The 26,071-nt window shown below is 41.9% G+C and overlaps 1 long non-coding RNA gene across 2 annotated transcripts; it reads right to left on the bottom strand.

Moving 5' to 3' along the window:
• Positions 1 to 1,580: 1,580 nt before the first annotated feature.
• Positions 1,581 to 19,641, bottom strand: LOC133497847 (uncharacterized). 2 transcript variants are annotated; one of them, XR_009794125.1, is made up of 5 exons: positions 19,556 to 19,641; positions 12,738 to 12,891; positions 10,849 to 10,965; positions 9,859 to 9,959; positions 1,581 to 2,434 (listed from the first exon to the last, which is right to left on the bottom strand). It is a non-coding gene; the product is annotated as an uncharacterized LOC133497847 (long non-coding RNA). The 2 variants fall into 2 exon arrangements; XR_009794124.1 differs by lacking the exon at positions 1,581 to 2,434 and adding an exon at positions 9,281 to 9,705 and having other exon boundaries at positions 9,787 to 9,959.
• Between the last annotated feature and the right edge of the window lie 6,430 nt (positions 19,642 to 26,071).

Raw genomic sequence — 26,071 nt, forward strand, 5'->3', positions numbered from 1 at the left:
CATTTTATTTTGCTCTTCTAAAGTTTGGTAGCACGAGCAGGTGTGGCCTTTCTATGACTTAGGTACAGGTTGTGCTTTCTCTAATCAGTCCATAAAATATTTTTAAGGCTTGTCTCTGTATTCTTTGGCAAATTCCTTTCTGTTCATCAAATTCTACTTGCTAATAAGTTGTGTGCATCTTCAAATGACATGTGGACTTCTTTTGCTCATGTCACTGACAAGTGTTTCTGTTGTCAAGTGCTACTTCTTTGCCGAGTCACCTCACCTGACACATGACCCCTCCGTGGATGTTGCGCAATCCGCGTCGCTGACCAATCAGAGGTCAGAGATCTGCATAATCTCAGACTCAAATCTCAGACAACGCTGGCTGGATGGTCCAGTATCGCTTCTGTGGGCGTTTTATCGCATATTTGAGTTCTTTAACAATAGATATGGTTAAGAGGTGTAGTCACGGACTTTGTAATAGTGACGACAGGTATCCTGAAAGGCTAGTTGGTGGAGTTCAATTCGTACCCTTTCCAAAACCAGACCCAGTACGAAAAATGTCTTCGATGGATCAAATTTTGTGGAAGACGGCATGATCAACTGAATCCATCTAAAATCAATTGTAAATGATATGTTTCATGAGCAAGACTTGGCCTCTGCCAAGAGGCGCGTGGCCACACCACTGCTCTCGGCAGTGACACCTGCCACCGCTCACAGCTGTTTCTCATTGGGACTGGAATTAGACAGGCATTTAAGTTGGAGTTTTTGCCACTGGCATTTGCCAGTTCGTTGCCCTGAGTTAGTGAGTTGTGTTCACTGACAGTAGGAATTTCAACTACTGAGAATAGTGTAGTGTTGAGCTATCCTCGTCACAGCGTTTCTGTGCCACCACAGTTTAGTGCTGTCTTAGTTTTTGTTTCATAGTTGTAGTCAAGTCCTAGTTCATGTTCCCTAGTTTGTCTCCCAGTCAGTAGACCTCGCTTCATGTTTTTAGATCCTGCTTTTGCTTAGCATTTTGTATCTCTGCCTTCTCGGACTGCTTACACCATGTATGACCCTGTTCCCTGAATAAACCATGCCTAACATTATGCTCGCATCTCAGAGTCCTGCATTTGGGTCCAGATCCGCAGCGATGGTTCGTGACAATATGTTTGTGCTCACAGTACTTCAATCTACATAAACCGTGCCCTCATTTCCCTACAAAAGGGTTTCCATTTGATGTAGCTCAGCTAATGCGAGAGGGTTGAAAGTTGCAAGACATGGCTACAAACAGTGGTCTATATTAGGTGGGCTTCAGACCCCATAAAACCTTTTAAGCATTCCCCCACTGCCCGAAAAAGAGAAAATGTTTGGCGGTGCTGTATTTGTTTATGGTAAAGGTTTAGTGTCCTTCCCTCCACCCCGCTAAAAAAATATTGGTCTCCACAAAATGTGCCTTATCTCTGATGTTTTTGACAGGTTTGGGTCAACTTAAAATTTTGGGAAATGTTGTTTGAGATTTGTACCATGCATATGTACCTGACTGATGGGAAAAGTCAGAAGCCTTGGATGCAAATGGTGAAATGGCTTTTCCGGATACGCAATCACAGCATGAACTCATGCAATCTGTTTATTGCGTGACAACTGCCAACACACAACAACGGGTACAAGGGCATGCATACATCGGCACTTAGAAGCACTTAAGTGGAATGGGGTGAAAGTGATGAGAAGTGTCATTTTCAATGTTATGTAGGACATCAGTCAAGTCGTTAGCAAATTCATTATCAATAAAATTGTTTCTATGAATGGCCTGTATCAATATGTTGCGCATCTTGGGTAAAAAAAAAAAAAAAACATTTTGTTTTTCCCAAAGCTGATCATTATTGTGCATATGTATAGTCTGGAATGGTGTATAATTTGACGAATTAGAAGTTCAAACATATTAATGAATCACAGCTTTGTCCACTAAACTGGTGTTGGAACGGGGTGTGATGCCAACTGGCATTTGTTTTGGCTCCCTGTTCTGGTTGCTGGTGGGGGACGGTGGAGCCCCCTGTCGCTCCTAGAGCCTGCTTTCTCTTCTCCCTGGTCCGGGTTCCCTCTTGATTATGGGGTTTTGTTACAACCTGGTCTGGGGGCAGGTAGTGTGTTTGTATGGAGGGGTGGTTTCCAGAGAGCGGTATTTTGAAGCTGAGTGTTACAGTCCTTTCTCCTTGTGGATGAGCCCAACCTTCAGGGGCCATTCCTCTTAATCACTCACTGAGCACACACTCACATTGTTCACTGTCAATATTTTTTCCACTAATCACAGCAAGGCACACATATACGGGATTTCTGGAGGGCTGGTGAAGGGTCAGGTGGTTGTGGACGTCTGACCAGGATCCAGTACTTCAGTCCTGGTTCCCGGTCTTGATGCTTTGCTCCTCTTCCCTGCTTGGTCTCCAGGTATTTTAAAGCTCCACTGTCATGCCTATAAACATTCGAAAGTAGATATTGTTATGAAAAATACATATGACATTATTCACTTCAATGTCTATATGAAAAAATAAATATGAGCGGAGAGCGTTTCATCCATGCGCAAAGTTGCAGAGGTCTCACACGATATCCAAGTGCTATCCATATTGCCCGCAACGTCATCAGCAGACGTCACACTGGGACATTCGCCATTGAAAACACGTAGTCGCACCTGCTATGGGAGAGGAACAACAGAGATTTACGGATTTTTCCGACGCCCCTTCTGACAGGGAAGCTCTTTTCGAAGAAGAGAATAACTCACAATGGAGTGAAGTGACCGGGGCAATATTACCCTATCGTTTCAAGCCATATTGAGATGATATGCAGATCACTTCTAACTAACAACAGACTCCCCGATGACAGTATGTAATGTACTCAGCTGCGAGCGATGACAATGCCGTAAAGTGGCCTGGCTCAGCACCGCAATGAGCCACCCCAGTTTGGCGCCACGATGGGCCACCCCGGCCAAAGCTGTGATCGACGGACGCGGCGCACCGAAGCTGTGATCGCCGGACACGGCACACCGACGCACACACCGACACATTTAGCACCCCTGACTTACATACAAAAAACAGTAGTTTTACCAACTACTGTTTTTTTTTAGTAGCTCTATACACACCTACATGTCATTTAGAACCCATGAAGCTCTCGTCCTTTGCACCTGAGCAATCCATTTTCACAACGAACGTCTTTTGGAAAAATATAAGAGTAAATCCATCCTTCCATGTGTTCTAGCAATTTCCAGCAATACAACGAGCCGGCATTTTGGCTAACACAAAAGAACAAAGAGCTACCTTCCCGCAGGTAAAACTGCTATAAACACACGAGCCCGCCTGAGCGGGCGTTTGCTAATAACGTCACTTCCCGCTTCTTCTCAAAAACCAATCCCTCGAGAGAATTTTCATAATGGGAGTTACAAAAAGCCATACATGTCAAAATCATGTTGTGTGGTGAAAAAATGGATGGGTCCATTCCAGCTGCATTTTTAAAAAATTAAAAACAGACTAAAAATCATGATTTTCCTGTCAGTGGGCCTTTAAGATATTATACACATTTGTATTTTTTATGCCCTACATACACCAATTTTTGGATGGTGGTGGGATTTGAGTCGGTGGAGTTTTGTTGCAGGATAGCAGTATCAGGCAGTCCTAACAGTCCCCACCTATCCTCATGAGCCACTTCAAATTTTAATACACCACACTGGAGGTGGAGGCTAGACTCAGGACAGAAGTAAGTATCTGCGAACAACAGTATGGTTTCATGCCTAGAAGAGTACCACAGATGCATTATTTGCCTTGAGGATGCTCGTGGAAAAGTACAGATAAGGTCAGAAAGAGCTACATTGTGTCTTTGTAGACCTAGAGAAAGCCTATTACAGAGTACCAAGAGAGGATCTGTGGTACGACATGCGTAGGTCTGGTGTGGCAGAGAAATATGTTAGAATAGTACAGGACCTGTATGAGGGGAACAGAACAGCGGTGAGGTGTGCCGTTGGTGTGTCAGAAGAATTTAAGATGAAGGTGGGACTGCATCAGGGATCCGCGCTGAGCCCCTTCTTGTTTGCGGTAGTAATGGATAGGCTGACAGATGAGGTTAGACTGGAATCCCCTTGCACCATGATGTTCGCAGATGATATTGTGATCTGCAGTGAAAGTAGGGAACATGCGGAGGAACAATTAGAAAGATGGAGACATGCACTGGAAAATATAGAGGAATGAAGATTAGCCGAAGTAAAACAGAATATGTGAGCGTGAATGAGAGGTGGAGAGGAGGAAGAGTGAAGCTCTAGTGAGAAGAGATAGCGAGAGTGGACAACTTCAAATACTTGGGGTCAACAATCCAGAGCAATGGTGAGTGTGGTAAGGAAGTGAAGAAACGGGTCCAAGCAGGTTGGAACAGCTGGCGGAAGGTGTCTGGTGTGTTATGTGACAGAAGAGTCTCTGCTAGGATGAAGGGCAAAGTCTACAAAACAGTGGTGAGGCCGGCCATGATGTACGGATTAGAGACAGTGGCATTGAAGAACCAACAGGAACCAGAACTGGAGGTGGCAGAAATGAAGATGTTGAGGTTCTTGCTTGGAGTGAACAGGTTCGAAAGGATTAGAAACAAGCTCTTCAGAGGGACAGCCAAAGTTGGATGTTTTGGAGACAAGGTTAGAGGGAGCAGACTTAGATGGTTTGGACAGGTTCGGAGACGAGAGAGTGAGTATATTGTTATAAGGGCGCTGAGGATGGAGCTGCCAGGCAAAAGAGCGAGAGGAAGACCAAAGAAAAGGTTAATGAATGTTGTGAGGGAGGACATGAGGACAGTGGGTGTTAGAGAAGAAGATGCACGAGATAGGCTCAGATGGAAAAAGATGACACGCTGTGGCAACCCCTCATGGGACAAGCCGAAAGGAAAAGAAGGACACTACTCAGGGCCAGGATATACTACAGATAGGGCCAATGACCTCCAGTCTTTGGAACAGCGAGGGAGGTGGGTTTCCACTAGGCTCATGGTGGAGATCCCTCGCGGTGCCGGGGTAGCAATTGACCCCTCCGTGGATGTTGCGCAATCCGCGTCGCTGACCAATCAGAGGTCAGAGATCTGCATAATCTCAGACTCAAATCTCAGACAACGCTGGCTGGATGGTCCAGTATCGCTTCTGTGGGCGTTTTATCGCATATTTGGGTTCTTTAACAATAGATATGGTTAAGAGGTGTAGTCACGGACTTTATAATAGTGACGACAGGTATCCTGAAAGGCTAGTTGGTGGAGTTCAATTCGTACCCTTTCCAAAATCGAAGACCCAGTACGAAAAATGTCTTTGATGGATCAAACTTTGTGTAAGACCGCATCATCAACTGAATCCATCCAAAATCAACCGGAACAGAAGACCGAGTACGAAAAATGTCTTCGATGGATCAAACTTTGTGGAAGACCGCATTATCAACTGAATCCATCAACCGGAACAGATGTTTGCACGAAGGTAAACCCTATATTTGATTTTCAATACATGTCTCATATAAATGAATTAGCAGTTCTTCGCTTGCATAATATAGCTACGTGTGAATGATTGTCACACTTGATCTGTGTTGAGCGATATTTTGCGATGATCTGACTGCACAAACGTCTCTTTGTTGCTGGCTAACGAGCTAAGATAAACCGGACTATGTTTGTACGAAGGTAAATCGGACGGTTTCACTCTATTCCTTTCTTGCTGCGCGATATTTTTGCTGTTTGTCTGATGTCAGCGCATGTGGCGTGACGTCACTTCAGGAAGCGTGGTTAAGTGCCCTGTACGGAGGGGTCAATTACAGGTCACTTCTGAAGGTTATTGTGCTCGCGAGACTTTGCGGACCCACTTGCATGTGCCCACAGATACTCACCTCTGGGACATATTCACTTGGTGTGGGGCCGCTAACCCATTGGGATAAATAACTAATAACTATGTGAACTTGCTGGGTATCCTTCCACTTGCACTTTATTTCTAAAGAAGTTTAGAATTTACATAGTCACTCCCACTGCACTTCAGTGCTACAGCTGAGTCCACTACCTCTGTCTGTCCTGCATATTTCCCCTTTTGTCCTTGTCCTGTCCACACTTGTCCTATATCGTTCTGTACTTCGTACATATTGTGTAACACTACTGCCCCATATAACTCTCTAATATTGCATTGTATTGTACTAGCCATACTGTATGATAATTTACTTTCCTTATTTTTATTACAGTGGTCCTTTTTTGTCTTCTCTCCCTTGTGGTTTGGTTTTCTTTTCATTGTCTCTCCCGTTAGTTTTTTCTCTGGTATTACCCCTTTAAATCTTTGTTGTGAAGCCCTTCAAAATACAAATAACCACAGTGGCACCTTAAAAACTCTTAGCATTCACATATAGATAGTGGGAAATAATTCAGATTCTTTCTGTATTGATGAACTATTGACAGCATTTTAAACCTGTTTGTGCTGTAATATGACACATATCACATTTGATCTGTGTGCTTGTTTGTGTTTGCAAAGTCATTTGACCCTCTTTCTGTCACTTTATTGGAACTAAGGTCATTCTTTCATTTAAATTGCAGAACATCCAGTTACCTCTGAGTCCATAATTTGGGAAGCTTTAATGAAGACGTTTTTTAAAATTGCATTCTTAAAGAGCAGGTGACATCCCTATAAACATTCAAAAATATATATTGTAATGAAAAATACATATAACAGTATTAACTTCAATGTCTATACGAAAAAAAAAAGGGAGCGGAGAGCGCGTCATCCATGCACAAAGTTGCGCAATTGAGTGTCCCTCGACATCCAAGTGGTCGCCATATTAGTCGCGTCATCTGTCCTTGACGTCATCGTCATTTCCACCGTTGAAAACATTTTTCCGACGCCCCTTCTGACACCAAAGCTCTTTTCGAAAACACAACCGAGTGAAGTTACCGGGGCAATATTACACTGTTTCGAGCCCTCAGGGCAATATTACACAATTGTTTCGAGCCATATTCAGATGATATCCGCTCACGGCCAAACCGCCTCCCGTCCGATCCACTCCCGCGGCAGAGATGAGCCGGTGTGGCTTATGACAGAGCCGAGCAGTCCTACTTTAGTCACAGTCGAGCTGGAGCCCTTTATGCGTGCAGGCGACTGAGTAACGCATCCTCGGATGGGTTCTTCAGAGCCGCTCCTGTCGCAAAGCCCGATGCGCAGCCTTTGCGGAAGATGTGACCGCCGAACGCGGCGCCTCAGCCAGTGTGGCTGAGTTTCGGCCCGCCGTGCTCTATAAGGAGGGGGTGGAGCCAAGGTATGTTGCCGGATGAGTGAGACATTGTTGGCTGGGCGAAGCGCACATAGACATATTTCATACGCGGATATTTTGTTACGTTATGAGAGAGACCGATTACGAGTAGCTATTATTAGTAGCTGGTTCCACACCTCCCTGTTATTTGGAACCCACAAAGCTCTCGTCCTTTGCACCCGTGCAATACATTTTTTCACAACGAACAGGTTCTCTTTCAACCTTATGAAGGGTAAATCCATCCTCCCCAGTGTTCAAGCAATGTCCAGCAATGCAATGAGCCGGCATTTTGGCTCACACGAAGGAACAACGAGCTACCTTCACGGAGGTAAAACTAATGGAAACAAATGAGTCCACGAGGGGGCGCCACTGTCCTTTACGTCACTTCCTGCTTCTTCTCGAAAACAAATTCCTGAGAGGATTTTCATGGCGGGAGTTACAAAAAGCTGTTTTGGTCAACATCATGTTTTGTGGTGAAAAAACACATGGTACCATATTGGCTGTGGGTTTTTCATTAATAATATACCAAAAATCATCCATTTGACGACACTTGAGCTTTAAGTGATTATTCTTAGATCTGGTCAAATTTAAACATGTCGTAATACTTGCCCATTTCTTACTCATCTTAAATTTGTCAGTGCAAAGGAGAATGCTGTCAAAGCCCCTGGAAAATAAAAATGATAGAGAATATTCACTGTGCAATGGGGCAGTTCTCTGCCAAAAGAAAGTATGCTTTCAGTGATGTCTCTTGCTGTTTCAGTTTACACAGCCTAACCAAAATATAAGCAGTGGAATGTGCTGTACATGGTGAGCAAACACAAGATGTTTTGTCGAATGGAAGTGGGAGAAAACAGGAAAACAAATGCCATATGGGACTATTTTGAGGTGGAAAAACACACACATCAGCTACATATCTACTTGTTTTCAGTGTCTGCTTACCCAAGGACAGACTTCTGATTATGATGCAGGTGAAACCACTTTGTATGTGGGCTGAAAGGCCATCTGGATAGATACCACACACTCCTGATGAAATAAACCAGATAATTCTGCACTGCACTTAGAACGAACGAGTCACAGCAACTGTATTTTTCATATCATGCGAAATGACCAAATGAAAATCGGAATTTCTTCTTCTTCCCTCTTGCCATTAGATTGCTTGTGCATTATTTGCACAACTGCAATTGTCTCAGCATTAGCACATCACCGGTAACATTTATTGTTAAGTGATTTTCCATACAGTGTTTTTATGTCTCAATAGTAAAACGGTTGACTATTGTTGTACTAGAGCGGCTCCAACTACCAGAGACAAATTCCTTATATGGTTTTGGCAAATAAAGAGGACTCAGATTCTGATTTTAACAAAGAAAGAAGCTGTCGCTCACCTGGCTTGCTATTCGGGTGCAGGTCCAAACAAGGGAAAGAGCCAAATTGAAACAAACAATCTCTCATCGGGACTGATGAGGCGCAAGCCAGCTACCTTGTCCCTGCTCTGCTCTCCACTTTTTACAAAAAACACATACCCATAGTGACACGCTTGTGCTGCTATAGAGTCTTAGCTCGATATAAGCATCACACAACATGTCACTATGGCTGAGGCCCGCATTGAACTATGGTGCATCCCACAGAGAGGCCCATTGTACAGAAGCCAATGGGGGTGCACTACATACTAGTGGTTGTAAAACACAGCACTTGACAATTGTGGTGTAACCTGATAGATTGGACTCACAAACTCTTCAATTACATACTGTGGCCGGAACACTAATGAACACTATTTATTTCAACTGTCAAGTGGTAAAACAAACACTCAACCAGTGTCCCTCATTATTGTTTTATACCTTGTACAATTCATCAACACTGTGTGCAGTGTTCATGCATGCCTTAAAAGGCGAAAGCAACTTAATGAGGCACTGGGAGGACCGTTATATTTCAGGAGTTACTGCAGTATTTATGGCAAATTTGTCAAAATGACTTCCTTCCCCAGGTCCATGCTGCTGGCCTATACTTTTTCATGAACCTCTATTTGGCGAGACCTTGAAGACAGCTCACCTAAATCTGTCTTAAATTACGCTGTAGGAAGCCACTCAACTCCATCTTCTCCTACTTTCCAACCCCACCCCCTCCAAAAAGGCACATTTTTTTGGAAAAGAGGGTGGAGCTCCAGTAGCTAGAGGGCTCCCTGTCCTTGCTTTAGTCTGAAGAATTGCCTCCATTAGGGATCATCACGGACTTTTTATTCACAGGAAGAGGCCTCGTGCGCCTCTTCACATCACTACGATTCCTCAACTTTTAAATCAATGATGCAACTGACAGGTCCACATCAGAAATACTGTATACTGTAGGTTCCAGAAAAGAGGCTTGTGTCTACTTCAAAGTGATAAAAGACTTAGTCAAATTCAAGCATATTGAAAGTGCCCCTTTTCCTTCGCTTGCCTGTGAAAAGCATTGAATGTTTGTGTTCATCCTGCAAAGCAAAAAACCACAATGTTAACATATTCCAGAATTCGGACAGGATTGTTGCAACATATTTTTTTTTTCCGCTTACATGCCTCCCTGCTGCCATAATGAGGGCAACCTGTGGAGTGTCACAGAATCCTGACGTGTTCCAGTGACTTACTTGCTGGCCAAAGATTCTGCATGAGACAGCAAATGATGAATAGCAGCTCTCAGTGTTTTGATGAAAATCTGGAAATTTCTTGCACTTTTGCAGCAATGCATCTAACGGGAGTAAAGATGTAAAACAACAATTCTTTGGAAGTCACAAGTAGTAACTAGTGAATCTTATTCTATTAAGAATAATGGAAAGGTTATATTGCAATTGTCAAATTGTTAATGGAGTCATAAATACATAAAGGACATAAATACAACATTTAGATTTGTTTCTTGACATCTACCCATTGGTCACGGTGGACAGGCATTTGAGTGAATCTTTAATAAAGAGTATGCTATGTACTAATTCTAAGGCAAAATGTAATAGATGTATAATATGAAAACAAAATCTGCCCTCTGCTTGACTTGTTTTCAATTCATGGTGCACCTTGGCGCTTACTCGTGGAGTGGGTATTTTCACAGGACAACTATTTCATAAAAACGCTTTATGATTTTACTTCTAATTTCATGTAGAATTGACAATTTCTTGAAAATATGTTTTAACTCACAGAGCTGCAAACAACTGAAGTAAGTAATTTTGCATAATGGGCAAATGTTCTTTTGTCTTCAGAATGCTGTAATTGTATAGATGAATAGTTAAAACTCTATTTATTTTTTTTGCCCGTATTATTTGAAAACATGATGGACGAAAATAAATTCAAACTGTTAACTGGGACGTGTCTGACAGATTTAAAACGACCGTGTGACCCACAAGGCAGTTAACGCGAATAAAAAATTGCAAACAAATTAGCTCTCAACGCTGTGAGTTTTTTTGTAATCCCTTTTGCCTTTTACCCCTTTAGTGCTACTTCCCTGCTTCCCTTGCTTGTCGTATGAGAATAAGCGTCAAAGTGTGTGCAAAATCCATGGAAAGCATTGTCTTTCCTCATTTTCTGTGCTGTCTACACAGCATGCGCACACACAGCCACAGCACTTGATGTCAGTGCTGTCGACATACCTGCTGGGCTCAGATTACAAAGCCTCTGCTTTGCTCAGGGTAATGCCCCTCGGGGAAGCTGCATGGGAGGTGGTGAGCTGCTTTCTCCAAACCTTTTCCCAGTGTGGCCTTAATGATCTGGGTGGAAAGAAGGTGAAACACATACATTGGGAATGCTGGGACACAAACAAACGGGGGGATGGTCATAAAGATTTATCTAGAGAATGTTAAGTATGTATTTATTCATTTATTTATTCATCTTCCATACCCCTTATCCTCACACGGGTCAAGGGCGTGCTGGAGCCTCTCGCAGCTATTCAGGTAGAGCGTAAAATGGTCGCCAGCCAATCATAGGCCAGATTGAAACAAACAAAAATCTGCCCTCATATTCACATCTGTGGGCAAATTTTGTGTCGTCAATTAATTTTGTCATGTATATTTTGGGAATGTGGAAAGAAACCGGAGTACCCGGGGGCGAAAAAAAACACAGGCATGGGGAGAACATGCAAAATTGACAGAGGTGGGGCCAGATTTGAACTCAGAACTCACATCTGCCTCAGACATGTGGGGCAGTTGTGCTAACCAGTCACCCACCGTGCCATGAAACAGTTATGAAGTCGTAAGCCTAATTTTAGCAATGCAATGATCTCAGACTGAAAACCTTTGTTTTAGTAGGACTGAATGAAATGTATGTGTGTGTGTGGGGGGGGGGGTGCATGTGTGTGCGTGTGTGTTCATACAGGTAGGAAAATGACAGATGTGGAGGGAACGTAACCCTTGTGGCTTTGACCTGCTCTCACCACACACAATCAGTCATTATCTTCTAGCTCAGATCCCGTTGGCCAAATGACTGGAACGCCGCAAAATGGAGGGTGGGAGATATATTATGACCATGTATTACCTATAGTAATATTTAAAAAAAAAAAAGAAATCTTTGAAGTTTAAAAAATTACAACACTCTTATGGCTGTGGTGCAACGTTTGGCAGCGGTGGCCCATCGCGTAGTAGTAATCGCTGGAGTGGTCAAATTTTACTCCAAAAGAATGAGCATTAGTGTAACTCTGCCAGCAAGATATATTGCAGTTACAGGCAGAACAATTAGATATTTTCTATAGTTGGCAGAAGGTACTGTACATAATTAAACCCTGTATCTACTTTTGATATGAGTTTTTTTTCCCTAACATCAAATAAATCAATAAACACTGGGGGGAAAAAAAGTTTTTAGTTTGCAACGTTAAAGTCAACATACTTTTCTTCTCATTTCAATCAGCCCCAGTGGGGAGAACAAAACGTCTGCGTAAGCTAACTGCTTTTTGGTGTCCCACAGCACAAATTTTCCAACTCTGCCTCGGGTGAACAAAACAATTACCCAAGAAACAAATCAATGACATCTTGTGGATACAAATATGCGCCTATAATTTAGTTTCCAGAGATACAGTATATCGTATACACCTAATCAGGACAGAGAAGTCATTTAGACATCTGCAAGTGGGCAAATTGAGGCAGAGCGTTGTTTGAAATATGGCAGGATGTTTGCAGGGCTTCCCAATGAATGTTAGGGAACAAATTGTTTTATAATCAATGCCATGCAGAAGATTATTCTCTGGTGCACAGCTGTAGTCATTCATTCCAAATCACTCCATGCCCTTGGTCACCTAACTACTGTACTGTCCACTCAGTGCACACAAACACACAGAAATGTTTACAAGGAGGAAGGAAGGAAAGAGCCCTGGAAGACGAGTTGTATTGATATGCTGTCCCCCTGACAGTCACCATTGAAGTCATTTGCGCTGACAAACGAGGCTTTTTGCAGGACTGTGGGCGGTGCTGGGTGCAGTAAAGGCTGATCAGTGAGGGGGGGAGATATATGCAGGCTCCTGTGTGATGCATCACGGCTGAGGTTTTAATACCTGTTGAACGGACGGAGATTTAGGGAGCTCCAACGCCGCAATCCCAGTTTCATGTTGTTCAGGTGCATCTCCGCTCGCAGGCTAAACTCGCTTAAGGGCAGCTGGTAGGGTGACCGACGGAGCTTTGGCCTGCTGGGGAATCATTTTGTGGAATCTGTTGCCGAGGAAGGGAAGAAAGGATAAGAGCGGCATACATCCATAATTTAAAGCCTCTCATAGGGTCTGTGTGTGTTACTGTATCATTACATTAGAGTGCTTGTTCCAATATTAGTTTTTTCAAGCAGCTGGCACAGCATTGGGAAAAGCGCATTACAAACATAATACAGACATTTTTGCTTTAAGACTAATAAAATGTTGCTAATGTTCCGTTCCATTTTAGGTACTACTTGTCTACATCGAGGGTGACGGTTTGGTAACTTGAGACTATTCCTAGCTGACTCCAGGCAAGAAGCGAGTACACGCTGGAATAGTGGCCATGTTATCGTGGCACACATGCAGGAAAACAATTCCTCATGCTCATATTTACAATTATGGACAAATAAGAAACATCAATGAAACTTAAAAAGGATGTTTTTGGAATGTGGGAAGAAAATTTAAATTTGAACAACTTTGTTGATCCGGGTGCGGGCAGTTCATAGCTTTTAAGTCAAAATCCACATTCAGCCTCCAAAAACATTGAGACAATGTCATAGAAGAAGTGGTAAAAAAAAAAAAAAGCAGATTGACTATCTTTGTGTTTCATCATTTGCAAAGATCTTTTTCTTTGGAAAACAATTACCAACATATTTTCTCCATTTTCTGACGTTGCGCGGGCCAAACCAATAAGTGAATTATAATCAGTTAATGCATTTTAAGCACTGTAAATTTGAAATGATGCCCATTGTCCGAGCTGCTTATCCTCACAAGGGCCACAGGAGTGCTGCAGCCTATCCCAGCTAACATTGGGCAAAAGGAAGACGACATCATGAACTGGTTACCATTGTTTTTTTTTAGCTTCCTTTGTGGTTTCTTTGTATTTTAATCAAAGTTTTATTTTGGATCTGAGTCAGTCGAACAGAACAGAATAACTAAAGGGGTGAGAGAGACAAAAAAGACAAAGACAAAGCACCAACTGCAAACAGAATGGGAAAAGTAAATCAAACCATATCTACAACAAGGGGAAAAATAGATGTTACTTGAGATTGTCGCGCTACACCTTGTGTAAGAAGAATAGGACAAGACAGGGGAAGAAGCTTGAAGACAAGGATCGTCAACTCGCCTAAATAACTGGAATGTGGTAAGAATGACATTAAATTATAGAGCTCGATTGTATAAAAACCTAAGTGGGCTGGTACATACATTGTTCATGTACAAAAGAATTGTTTCTTGCAATAAGTGAATCGTCCCACACCGAGTGAGAGAATCCCAGGGGTGCGTGCCTATGGGTACATGCAAGTGAGTTCTGTGAATGCAAAAAGACTGACAGAAATGTCCTATAATTTCTGCATCCACAACACGGAGGCGATGGACCTCACCCAATCAATCGAGAAGGTGGGATCGAGGTCAGTTCAGAATCTCCAAAATTCTATTGCTGAATAATAGGTACGTCCTGGTAGGTTTTAATTTTGGAATTTCAAAATTTGCTACATTTGTGGAAAAAAAATATCCATTCTATCCTTTTATTTTGCTTGCGCTTCCTCTTCCTCACCACAAGAACAGCAGTCATTACACACAGCTACAACTCCCTTCCAGATGCAGTATTTAAAACGCAAAATCAGCAACTGCAATTCATCTCGGGATTTATACATCGAGGCTGAACATACAAAATTAATTAATTTGTACATACTCCTCTCAGAATTCTCAAAATGAAGTGCGTGGAGATTTTCCCAAAGTTATCATGGGTGCGCACACTTCATAAATGAGCTTCACAAGCCATTTTGCACCCAAAATCATTCATCAATCAGATCCTTGAAGTATGTTGTTTGTCCTCATAAGTGGCTCGTAGTAATCAGGGCAAATTCGATGCTGAAGACGTGGTCTTTTTGGCTGATAACATCATGTTTCTCCCAAGGATAATCCAAGTCTCTCTGGTTGACTGATTTTCTAGGAGTATATTTTGACAACGCAAATTGGGGATTTCTTTTTTGTGAACAGTGCTTGCGTTTGGTGTTTCCTTATTCTATCTAAAGCTCGGTGGAAACCTACACAAACACAAGGAGAACATGCACAACGCTCCACAGTGATGTTCCAGCAGATTCCAACTCAGATATCCTGACTATACAGTATACATAACTCCACATTGTTGTCAATATCATTCCTTAACTAAACAATAAAGTAAACAATGTGTGCTGCTAAAAGCTTTTTAAGAAACAGTGCAAAGGAAGGGTTTAAATGGTTTGTGCACTACATGGAAGTCTGTGTACGTACTGTCCCTTCATATTGTCGTTTCATTTTTCAGTGAGGCTGTTTTATCGCATTGTCTTTTCCTCCAGGCTACATAAGCACATTTTTTTTTATGTAATGGCCTCCAACATGAGCTTCCACTGTCTCCCAAATGACGTCTGTGTGCCCATCAGCTTCAGTTGGCGGAGTGCTGTTTACTTCAATGTCCCGGCGTAAAGCAGCTCTCTAGCACACCCTGCTTTACTTCGCCTCACAATCAAGACAATTCACGCAAAGAACAGCATGCAAACATCTCGCTTTCAGACAAGCGTCTCCACGTGTTTTCATTGCAACAAGATATAAACCACGTGGACTGAAAATTCACAAGTCCTCGTCAAGAAATGGCTTCCTGTTTCTGTTAACTATTCCAAATGAAGCCAATCTAAAGAGGGGGATGGATTACGTTGATGAAGAGTTAGGTGAAACAAAAAAAGTCTATTCCAGCTTTCCTGTCTGGAAAAGTCACGGCTCAATTGAGATGCTTACGTCATCATATTGCAATATGCCCTATTGTTGCAAATACAATCTGATGAAATCGACACCGTCTGGACCAGGAGCAAGCTAACCTATTTACTCAAGGGCCATATTTGATTTTCTTAAAATCCAGACCTGAAAACCAGGCCATCCCCAGATGAGGTAAACAAAAAAATGTAAATGCTTCTGCAAAACACTTTGTTTTAATAATTAAAAAAACCTTTCATATGTATTATTTATGATAAATTTCATATGAGTACATTTACAATTTTTAAAATTGTTCGATTAGATATAAAACAAAAACAAATGTATTTTAAGGAACCATTCTGATGGGGGGGGGGAAAGCTATGTTAATACAACAAATATTACAGGCCTGTATCTTAACAATGACCATAATATGAATGGCTGTATGTTGCACGCAACTCAGATTCCATTTCTTCTCTGTCATTTGTGGGGGTCATTTTACATTGTTGTTGACAATAACTAATAACACATTTATAAGTTTCATCAGTGGTATGCACTGAGAACCATCAAAGTCTTCACTGCTGGCCTAAACTATCAAAAGCAGACTTACAATTAAAACTAATGAATTCAACTCTATACACATTGATTTTCAACAGTCTTTTCTCTTAATTTCATGGCGTCATAGTCTTGGCTGTCCAGTTTTAAGTCACTTACAGTATTAAGTACATTTTATTTTTTTGCCCAATCGTGCAGAATCTTTTATGTGTTGCCATGTAAATGTAATCTGCCCAGGGCCCTCGGAATCCCAAGTACTAGCGGCAAACAAGTAAAACATACCCACACACGCATGTAATGATCACTCGAACTTATAAAATTTTAGGTTCACCACTCTCACCTTAGATAGTCTGATTCATGTTAGCATTTTTCCTATGCACTGAATGGGCCAGCTAAATTATCCTCTGTTTGGTTGAGAGAGATTGATTCACTGAGTCTAACATGATTAAAGATCTGTTACTCAGGCGCAATTTTCAAGGAAGAACTTGACTTTGTAAAGGCTCCGTCACACCATAACGTTCTGCTCAACGTCTTCTGAACATTTCAATTGTTCTATTTTTCAGCGTTCTCAAACGCGGATGACACATGTGGCGTGTGATTAATGTGTGTCTAACGCATGACTTAAAGTGTGTCTTACGCACGAAAAGCGTGTAACACCAACCAAATAAGATACCCCTAAAAACCATTCGCGTGTGCAAACGCGTCATTGGGGCGCGACGAGCGATTTGTCAACGTAAGACGAGTGTGTTGAGCGTGTGACCAATGGGTGAATAACGACAGAAAAACGTTTTGCTGGCGTGGAATTTTTACAGTGGAACCGGCACTAAAAACGGAGGAAAGTTCATAGTCACTTCAGCTGTTGTCGTGAGTTAGAACAGTGAGCATCATGCTGCCGAGAAGAAAAAAAGTTAGGGCGTGGACTTCAGCAGCTAGCGCTGCTAGTAAGAGAGCTTAGCCTCTTTCATCACGAGCAATGTGTTTGGAGAAAAACAACAGCAGGAGGAAGCGCACGTCCGGGAAGTCACGCACCATGTGACACACCCTGGGGACCCTAAACATGTTGCAAACCCCAGTGAGGACGGTCCGACAAAGAGACAAAAGAAGCAGAGAAAGGATTGCAGGATCCTGGACCGGGTTGTTGAGGAGTCTGGTGGAGTTTTTCCGCGAAAACGAACTGCTGCTTTCTGGATCTTCCATAGTAGGTTCTCTCTACTATAGCTTAATATTAAATGGACCTTGCTTTTACAAAGCATCGGTTTATATACCCATATGCATGGAAGTTCGGGAAACGCTCGAATGACGCTCAATGGACACCAAACGACGTTCGTTTCAATTTGGTTACACGCTGTGTGCGCTAGGGGATTGTTCAGTGGGCGTTGACAGGTTGCCAGTGCAACGATTAAGTAACAACCAAGTAAAGCTAGAGTTACGACTGACTAACGATAGGCAAACGCGTGCAACGCTCGGCGAACCTTAGTAAAACGTTCCACGGATGTTCTTGAACGTTCTGCAGCGTTTAAAATTAAACGTTGATGAAAGCTGGTCTCGGTTAGAACTTTTGTGCATGTTCAAAACTTTTTTTCCGGACCAGCGTTCTCCGTCGATTCCCAGCGATCACTGACGTTCACTGCTGTGGAAACAACGCTACTCTGGGGCTATCCCGGCGACCATGGGTGACTACCAACGTTTCCTATAGCACGCTGGCCAGAACGTCATGGTGTGACGGGGCCATAAGGCGAGGTAAACCAAAAATAACTACGGTCTGTCCTGTTTCAACCCAGAAAATGATTTTTTTTTTTTTTTGCGCCCTCTCGGAGCAGCGTGTAATGTACATACACATATAAGAAGGAGAAAAGAAAGGTTGACTGCACATTTATCAGCAACTCTGGTGAGTACAGGAGTTTATTTAAAAAAAAGGTTTCTCATCCATCCATCCATTTTCTGAGCCGCTCAAGGGTCCCGAATCCCAGCAGTCATTGGGCAAGAGGTAGGGTACACCCTGAACTGGTTGCAGGACACATGAAGATAGATAAAAGTTGCATTCACATTCACAGCTATGGGCAATTTAGACTCCCCAGTTTTTACATGTTTTTTGGGGATGTAGGAATTATTGTGATTAAAATTATCATACATCTGCTTCTACTAAAGAAATGCTTTGCTCTGCTCTAGATAACGTGGCAGCCTCCTAGCAGGAGATAGCAAGAAAAAAAACATCTAATCATCAGAACTGTTAGATCTGCTGCCTGTTGAAGAAATGATGACCACACATGTATTCAGCAATCTTCCACACATGCACACGCACATGAACAAACATGTACACCTTGTTTCAAACTGTTTTGCTTGTCGTCTCCTTTTTGTAACATCCATGTAAATAAGGGGCGTCTTAAAACTAAATAAATAGAGGTGCTGAGGAGAAGATAATCAGAGAGTGCAGTGGTGAATTGTACGAGACAGTTCTTCTTCTCTCTCCTCGCGAGACTTGAACTGGTGTCTTTGCTTCCTTTTTTGTCCTGTTTAATCAATGTCTGATCGGTGAACCTGACATTCACTTGGTCCTTCGAGCCGGATCTCAAGATACCTGAGGTTTCCAGGGGCTGAGTTGACGTCCAGGCAAAGACCGTGGCCACGGCACTTGAGACCCTTTCCGGGACTGGGCCTCGACTTTGTATCTGGAGGCTGAGGGTTGACGAGAAGCCAAAGGAAGTAAAGGCATCTCTGGTGAGTAGGGAACTCCCACACTCATGAGGAATGAGTGAATGAGTGTCTGGGTGACTGCGGCAGAACCAAAACTCGAGAATACTAGTCCCTCTTGAGTAGAATAATTAGACTATAAAACTGAGAAAAGGGCAAGGTGTGTCCTGTACGTGAGCTCCGTGAAACGTGTGCATGTGTAAAAGTGTGAGTGTAGGTTCGCTACCTCATTTGAACAGGAAATTGAGTGACAACTGTTTGAGGATGCAGAGGTAAGAATTCTCCGCCACTTGTGGTAGAAGCTTGAGAATTACCACAAACAAAACGTAATTATCACCCTGTTCAGGGGGAAGTCAGTATAGTCACCCTAGGTGAACCACTGACTCCAACAGGGGAAAAACAAATAGCAAAATAGTTGAAACAGAATATCTGGAAAAAAAATGTGTAAGAACTAGAAGTTTGTAGAAAGCCAATGTTCTACTAAAATAAAACATCTAAATTTGTGGACAACACAATATGACTTTGCTGGCCAGCTCAACATACACACAAAAAATATATATAGTTAACCTGCAGGATAAAATAAGAGAAACACACACAAAGAAAAACCAACAAAAAAAAAAAAAAGCTGGAAAACGGCCATAAAATGTATCACATCTCATAAAGTTGATGTAACATAATTCATCCAGGGAACGCAAGACTTGAGAAAATCTTACCACTTAAATGGTGTGGAAGTACAATACATTTGGATGACAGCAAAGTACTTTCTCACAGCAGCAGGGAGTTCGAGGGTTAATATCGCGCATCTCTGCGAGATATAGAAAAAAAGAGGAAAGGATGAGGAAGAGAGCAGCCATCTCCCCATCAAAAATGTCACAACTAATACTCCCAAAATGCAACTTTTTAATGTGCCCCGTACGTTTGTTGGGAAGAGATGGCTTGCTGAAACTAGGACTGGGCTTAATTCCCTCTCTGACAGGAAAAATAGAAGTAAAAAGAAAAAAAGGAATTACTGGGAGGACAGTTAAATGTCTTACAAAATAGAAATCCAGCACTCTATTATTACACCTTAGATATTCCAAACAAACCTCCCACAAGAACAGGAGATTTATTGCTGCAAACAGCTCAAGACATGATTGAACAACCACAAAATGACGTAGGAAGTGACTCATTGCGCGTGACTATGTAGTATAAGATACTGTGCACTTTTAACAGCCCACACCAGACAAAATCATGATTATCTGTACTCAGATGGTATATCAGTCGTGGTGGCAGGAACAAGACTGACTGACAAACTAAATGCTCTACACAAGGAATGGACACCACCACACACGTCATTCCAACGGGAGTGGAAGAGTTTGGGACAATTTGTTTTGGTAGTACGAAATGTTCCTGATTGGACAGAAAAAATGAACCAGATTTGGATTGGGATGACTGAACTGTACAGACAATATCTTATTGGACAGTCTTAAACAATCTGAGACCAGATGCTTCTGTATTTACGGTGGTATCACAATCTACACAGACAATACTGGAAAAATAGAGGAATAGCGACAACTCCAGGGAACATGCAGACCTACTACAAAATTTGCTCATAGCAGTTCAATTACCAAAAGAAATAGCCATATGTAAATGTACAGTACACAGATCAAATACAGACAAAGAATCATTAGGAAATGCATTTACAGATAAAACAGCAAAAGAAGCATTAGCCAAAACCTTTATGGGATTAGCTGACCATGTAACAAATGAAGAAATACTTTGAGATGATGTGTTAAACAAAATGCAACAACAAAGCTTACCAGCAGAACTAAGAATGAGGAAAAAATAAGGTACTACATTACAAAATGGGATTTATGTCAGCACAGATACAAAAAAAAAAAAAAAATTCTACCAAAAACATTTTTTAAGTGGGCGGCAAACTTGAGCCATGGGAAGTCTCAGGTCTCAACATGGGGGAATGGTAGCCCTGGTACAACGGCATTACATGATCCATGGATTTAACTTGTATGCAAAAAACTTTTTTTGTAGGGCTTGTTTGATCTGTGTGCGACATAATCCACAAGGAAATGTGCATCCAAAACGTGGTCAGTTTCCTCAACCTACACATTCATTCATCCCTCCATCCATTTTCTTAGCCGCTTATCCTCACAAGGGTCACGGGGAGGGCTGGAGCCTATCCCAGCTGTCAACGGGCAGGAGGCAAGGTACACCCTGACCTGGTTGTCAGCCAATTGCAGGTCACATGGAGACAAACAGCCGCACTCACAATCACAATCACAGGGCCAATTTGGACACAATGATAGATTTAGTCTAACCATACATTACAAGCACGTAAGGGTCTCATTCCATTCAAAACACTGTTTGGGAGACGATACAAATGACCAATATTTTCCACACAATGAGAGATAGACGAATGATGAAGGAAAAAAAAACACACAAGTGGGTCCCTTTTAACAACCTCAAACAGCTTAAAAAATTGCAAAAAGGGGTACTTGAGTTCATTTGTTGATTGTAGGAAAGTTATTGCTTTTGAAACCATTGTTAACACAAACAAAACTAATTTGTTTTTACTGGCCACTTGTAAGATTCCCACTGCCAAGGTCTCTGTAGTCCGGTTACACATGGGAGTGAGACTGCTGTCATAATGGTGACTAAACAGTTAAATTTTGCTGTTGGGTGTTGGATGAAAACGCTACCCGTTATTTTCATTTTTCTGTTCGAGTGGTACCTGGGGGAACCACTCAAGGTCCCACCCCAAAAAAATAAATAAAATAAAATAAAAACAAAACAAATTGGAAAACTACATACAAAAAGCGTGTCCAAAAGATTGTGTTGTTTGCACAGATCCAGAGATAATACAAATGCTATTAATTGATAACAAATGCAAAAAAAAGTTTGGGGATTCTGTGTATCCATTAACTTCTTTTGAAAAACAAAAAAAAACATTGTTTTCTAATGGCGTGTCACTAGGAAATTTCACATGCATCAATTTGATAGGACTAGAAACAAATTGGGAATTTTATCAGCATTGATGTGTAAAGTCATTTTTGTGCCATTGTCATGGTGGTGTGGCAGTAACTGTCTTTTTGATTTTTTTTTACGCCGGATGCGTTTCCTGAAGCACCCTTCTGCATTTATTCCGAGAGAGAGCTAAATCCAATCCCAGCTAACTTCGGGCAGTGGCAGACTACACTCCGAACTGGTCGCCAGCCAGTCGCAATGAAGATTTCGACACCATCACTGAGCGGGAATCGATCCTACGCTGCCTTCACTCGAAATGTCCCTCTGAGGGAAACCCGAACTACAACATGGCCCGCAAGAGAAATGAGTTTGACATCCCTGCACTACACCATCAGAAAAAAAAGTAACAAGTTACTGTGCTTTAATAACCTTATTACTGCCATTTATCTATTCATCCTATGTCTGTTTATGAATTAGCATCTACTGTACATGCAGTTCTACCCGAAGACTGGCATAGACTGAGCAAGAGCTGAATGACATGGACAAAATAGCAGAAAGAAACATGTGGATACACCTTACACACTGTAAAAGGTCATCTCGGCTGAGTCACCCAAGGGGAAAGGTGAGCAATGTCCAGCATACGGTGGGTGCAGATTTATAGTATCTGAAAATACCTGAAGGCTGGTGAAGATTCAAAAGACATTTGACTCATTTAAGGGTGACTTTGTCAGCATAACTTCAAAATGGCTAAATAATATGATAGCACGTTGGGCTGCAACATTGACAGCCGTAATGATATTTTTGTTCATATGCTACTTTTGGACACCTGTAAAGCTGACAAAAATACATAACAACAGAACCAATAATTATACTCAGTCAACTTCAACCATCTTTGGACCTCCCCTTGGGTTCTCCCGAAGGCGAAGGTCCTCTTGGAAAGATGGAGATTTGACATACATTGATGGAAATGTCATCCCAACGGCATACCAGATGAGTATAAGTTGGTTAACGAGATTGCTGCAGGATGGGAATCCGTCTTCTTATGGATAACTCTGAATAAAAACGTTGACAGAATCAACTACATACATTACAATGTACAGAAACTAGGTAATTATACGGAAGCAGGCTTTATTGCCATGAGGGAACAACCAGCTGCAACCTCACTCATGACGTTCCAGCACCGCATAGCAGTCGACATGCTCCTGGCCGAGAAGGGTGGCAACTTTTTTGTCCTGTTTAATGAATGTCTGATCGGTGAACCTGACAGGGGGTGTGTGAAGAAACCGGAGTACCCGGAGAAAACACACGCAAGCATGGGGAGAACATACAAAGTCCATACAGGCAGGGCCGAGATTTGAACCCCGATCCTTAGAACTTTGAGGCCAACGCTCTACAGCTGCGCCAGCGTGCCACTGAAAATTTGTCATCCTATTAAATAAATAAATAGTGATTGTGCACTCCTATATTGTACTCTGTACTCCACACCCTCAATAGAGGTTTGAAGTTGGAGGTCATGTTTTGGAAGACAAAGGTAACTGCTTCATCATCAAATAGGTGAAATGCGGTGTTTCGTCTCTCATGCCACACACAGAGCATTTTTGTACATTATTTTGCAATGTGATGGTGTTGTTAAGAAGTTGGTCAGGTGATTGAATGCCCCGGGTCCGAGACCTACCGCTTCATCATAATGTCCCGTTTGATTTACACCCTGTCAATGAATAACATTTGTAAGCGTGTGAGTGTGCCGGTACTCCTTACACTGTGGTGACAAATGAGTTTACAGTCTCAGTGCACTGACTCACTACATTAATGTTGTAGGTTGCGACTTGGGTGAAACAGGGTTATACTTTAGATCCAGGAAATGTGTGTGAGAGGTGGGGGGCATTTGTGTATTAATTCCCCGAGCGTAGAGTCGTGTCCTGGGCTTCATCCATGGAGATTGTGTGCAGTGTAGCGGACATGATGGGTAACAGGTGCGAGGCGGTGTGGAGGGAAGACATACGCAGCTGTCCCTGTAGACCTCGACAATTTCTCCCCCCCCCCCCACCCATTTGATTCCACACTAAGCCCCTAAAAGCCTGGTGCAAGACTGTTTGCGTGTGTATATTTATGCATGTGTGGGTGTGGCAGCGTTTAAATGTGTGCTTGCTGAAGTCAAGTGTCAGCACCTCTTCATCCCGGTCCCACTTCACGGCCCTCGCCCTTCCGTTCTGCACTAATACCCTGCAGGTAGCCGAGGAGCCCGGTTACATGTGGTTTTGTTCACGTGTCCACGAGACCGTGAATATTGTGTCTTGTAGTGTCAGTACAAGTGTCGTGTGAATGACGGTGAAATTACATTTGTTCATTTCATTGCTTATTTCTAAAAACGAAATAATGAAATTAGACTGAGTACCCTTATTTTGATCAATGTGGTTTATTTACAAAATACTGTGTAATAGGATGGGTTTACTTATTCAAATTTTGTGACATATGCACACAACATTTTTCCTGTGCATTTTACTCATCACAATAATGGACACTGCAAACACATACATTATTAGTGGACTGGAGCAGGGGGCTACTATGAGCGGCTTGGGGGCAGTTTTCCATATTGGTGTCTTGCTCAAGGACACCATAGCTGTGAGTCCAGGAGATGTTGGCGCTAAAAATTGCACTGCCGCATCCTCTTTTCTCTGTCAAGCTGATGTTTTTGTTATTTGGGCCCAAATTCTGACAGAGTCCCCCGTGGTGGCAGGCAACCTTAACCTCTTAGCCACAGCTGCCCATAATTATGAATAATATTCACATCATAGTGGATAATTAGAATATGGACCCCCAGACATTACATGGGGAAATGTTTTTTTCCCTAATTATTTTTTTTCCTAATTGTGGACTCATTATACTGTAAATGTAACATGAGCCCAAAAGCTAATTTCTGGCATAACCTGCCAATGCAATTCTCATTTGTGTCCACAAAAGAACAAACCCCAATTCCAGTGAAACTGGCACATTGTGTAAAACAAATAAAAACTGAATAGCGTACAATGATTTGCAAATCCTTTTCCAAGCTATATTCAACTGAATACACCAAAAGCACAAGCGATTTAATGTTTGAACAAATGAATTGATAAAACTATATGCACTCATTTTGAATTTGATGCCGGCAATAGGCTCTAAAATTCTGGGAGAGGAACATGTTTACAACTGTGTTATAGCACCTTTACTTTTAACAACAATCAATAAGTGTGTGGGAAATCATACACTTACAATTGAATCGAAGCTTTTTTGGTTAGAATTCTGATTTTATTATTGTATAGCATAGTAGTATTCAATGTCAGTTTTCGGCCTTACCGATGTGCAGAGATTCCTCCAGATTCTCAGAATTTTATTGATATTTTGAGTATAAAAAAAAATCATTGTATTTACATATGAACAGTTTTATCATTTGCGAGGCTTCCTCTGTTTCGCCATGATAAAAGGGGTTTCTTCCCTTAAGGGCATTGTGATGTCGGACCAAATTTTGACTGACAGCTCAACCAGATAATTATATTGCAAATAGGAATCCATTAAAACCTGGTGACAGCTTGGTAAAAGAGGTTATTTGTCAATGGCAACATAATACCCCTAAGTAATCCCAAAATGGGATGTCAGGGGGAGCACATGAATGCACAAAACATCCTGCTGAAACAAGTCCAATGGTCTCAGCTTTAGAGGTGACCTGTAATAAAACACGCAGTCCTGGCAGGACTCTAACGTAAGCTCTTTTACAGTTAGCTTGGGATTTTTTCACCATTTTTGAAAGATTTCAATTAGGTTAATGTTGTTGAGGTAATTTTTGTCCCTTGCCATCAGATGTCTCTATTGTTGTCATGATAGGAATGGACAGAGATGTTTACACTTCCTTCTTTAAATTGAAAGAACATATGCATTGTGTGTGGATTGGAATTTCAAGACAGATGTTTGCATTATGTGTGTATTTGAACAAGTTTACATTTTGTGTGTATGGATATCGAAGGACAGATGTTAGCGGTTTGTGAATAGAAAGACGTGTTTCCATTTATGTGCATGGTAACAAAAATTGAAGATAGATGTTTACATTGTGTTTATTCATACAGATACGAAATACTTTTCAGTAAAAAAAATATGTTCATTATGAAGAGTAAATAAATGTAAATCACATTCTAAACGTCTTGCACTGCTGGTACGTGCTGTTGCCTTTCATGCAGATTTCAACACTCCAGCTGTATGTGTGTGTATGTGTGAGTGCGTGTGCATGCATGCGCACG

This window comes from Syngnathoides biaculeatus, chromosome 3 (genome assembly GCF_019802595.1).
Source record: "Syngnathoides biaculeatus isolate LvHL_M chromosome 3, ASM1980259v1, whole genome shotgun sequence".
NCBI lineage: Eukaryota > Metazoa > Chordata > Actinopteri > Syngnathiformes > Syngnathidae > Syngnathoides > Syngnathoides biaculeatus.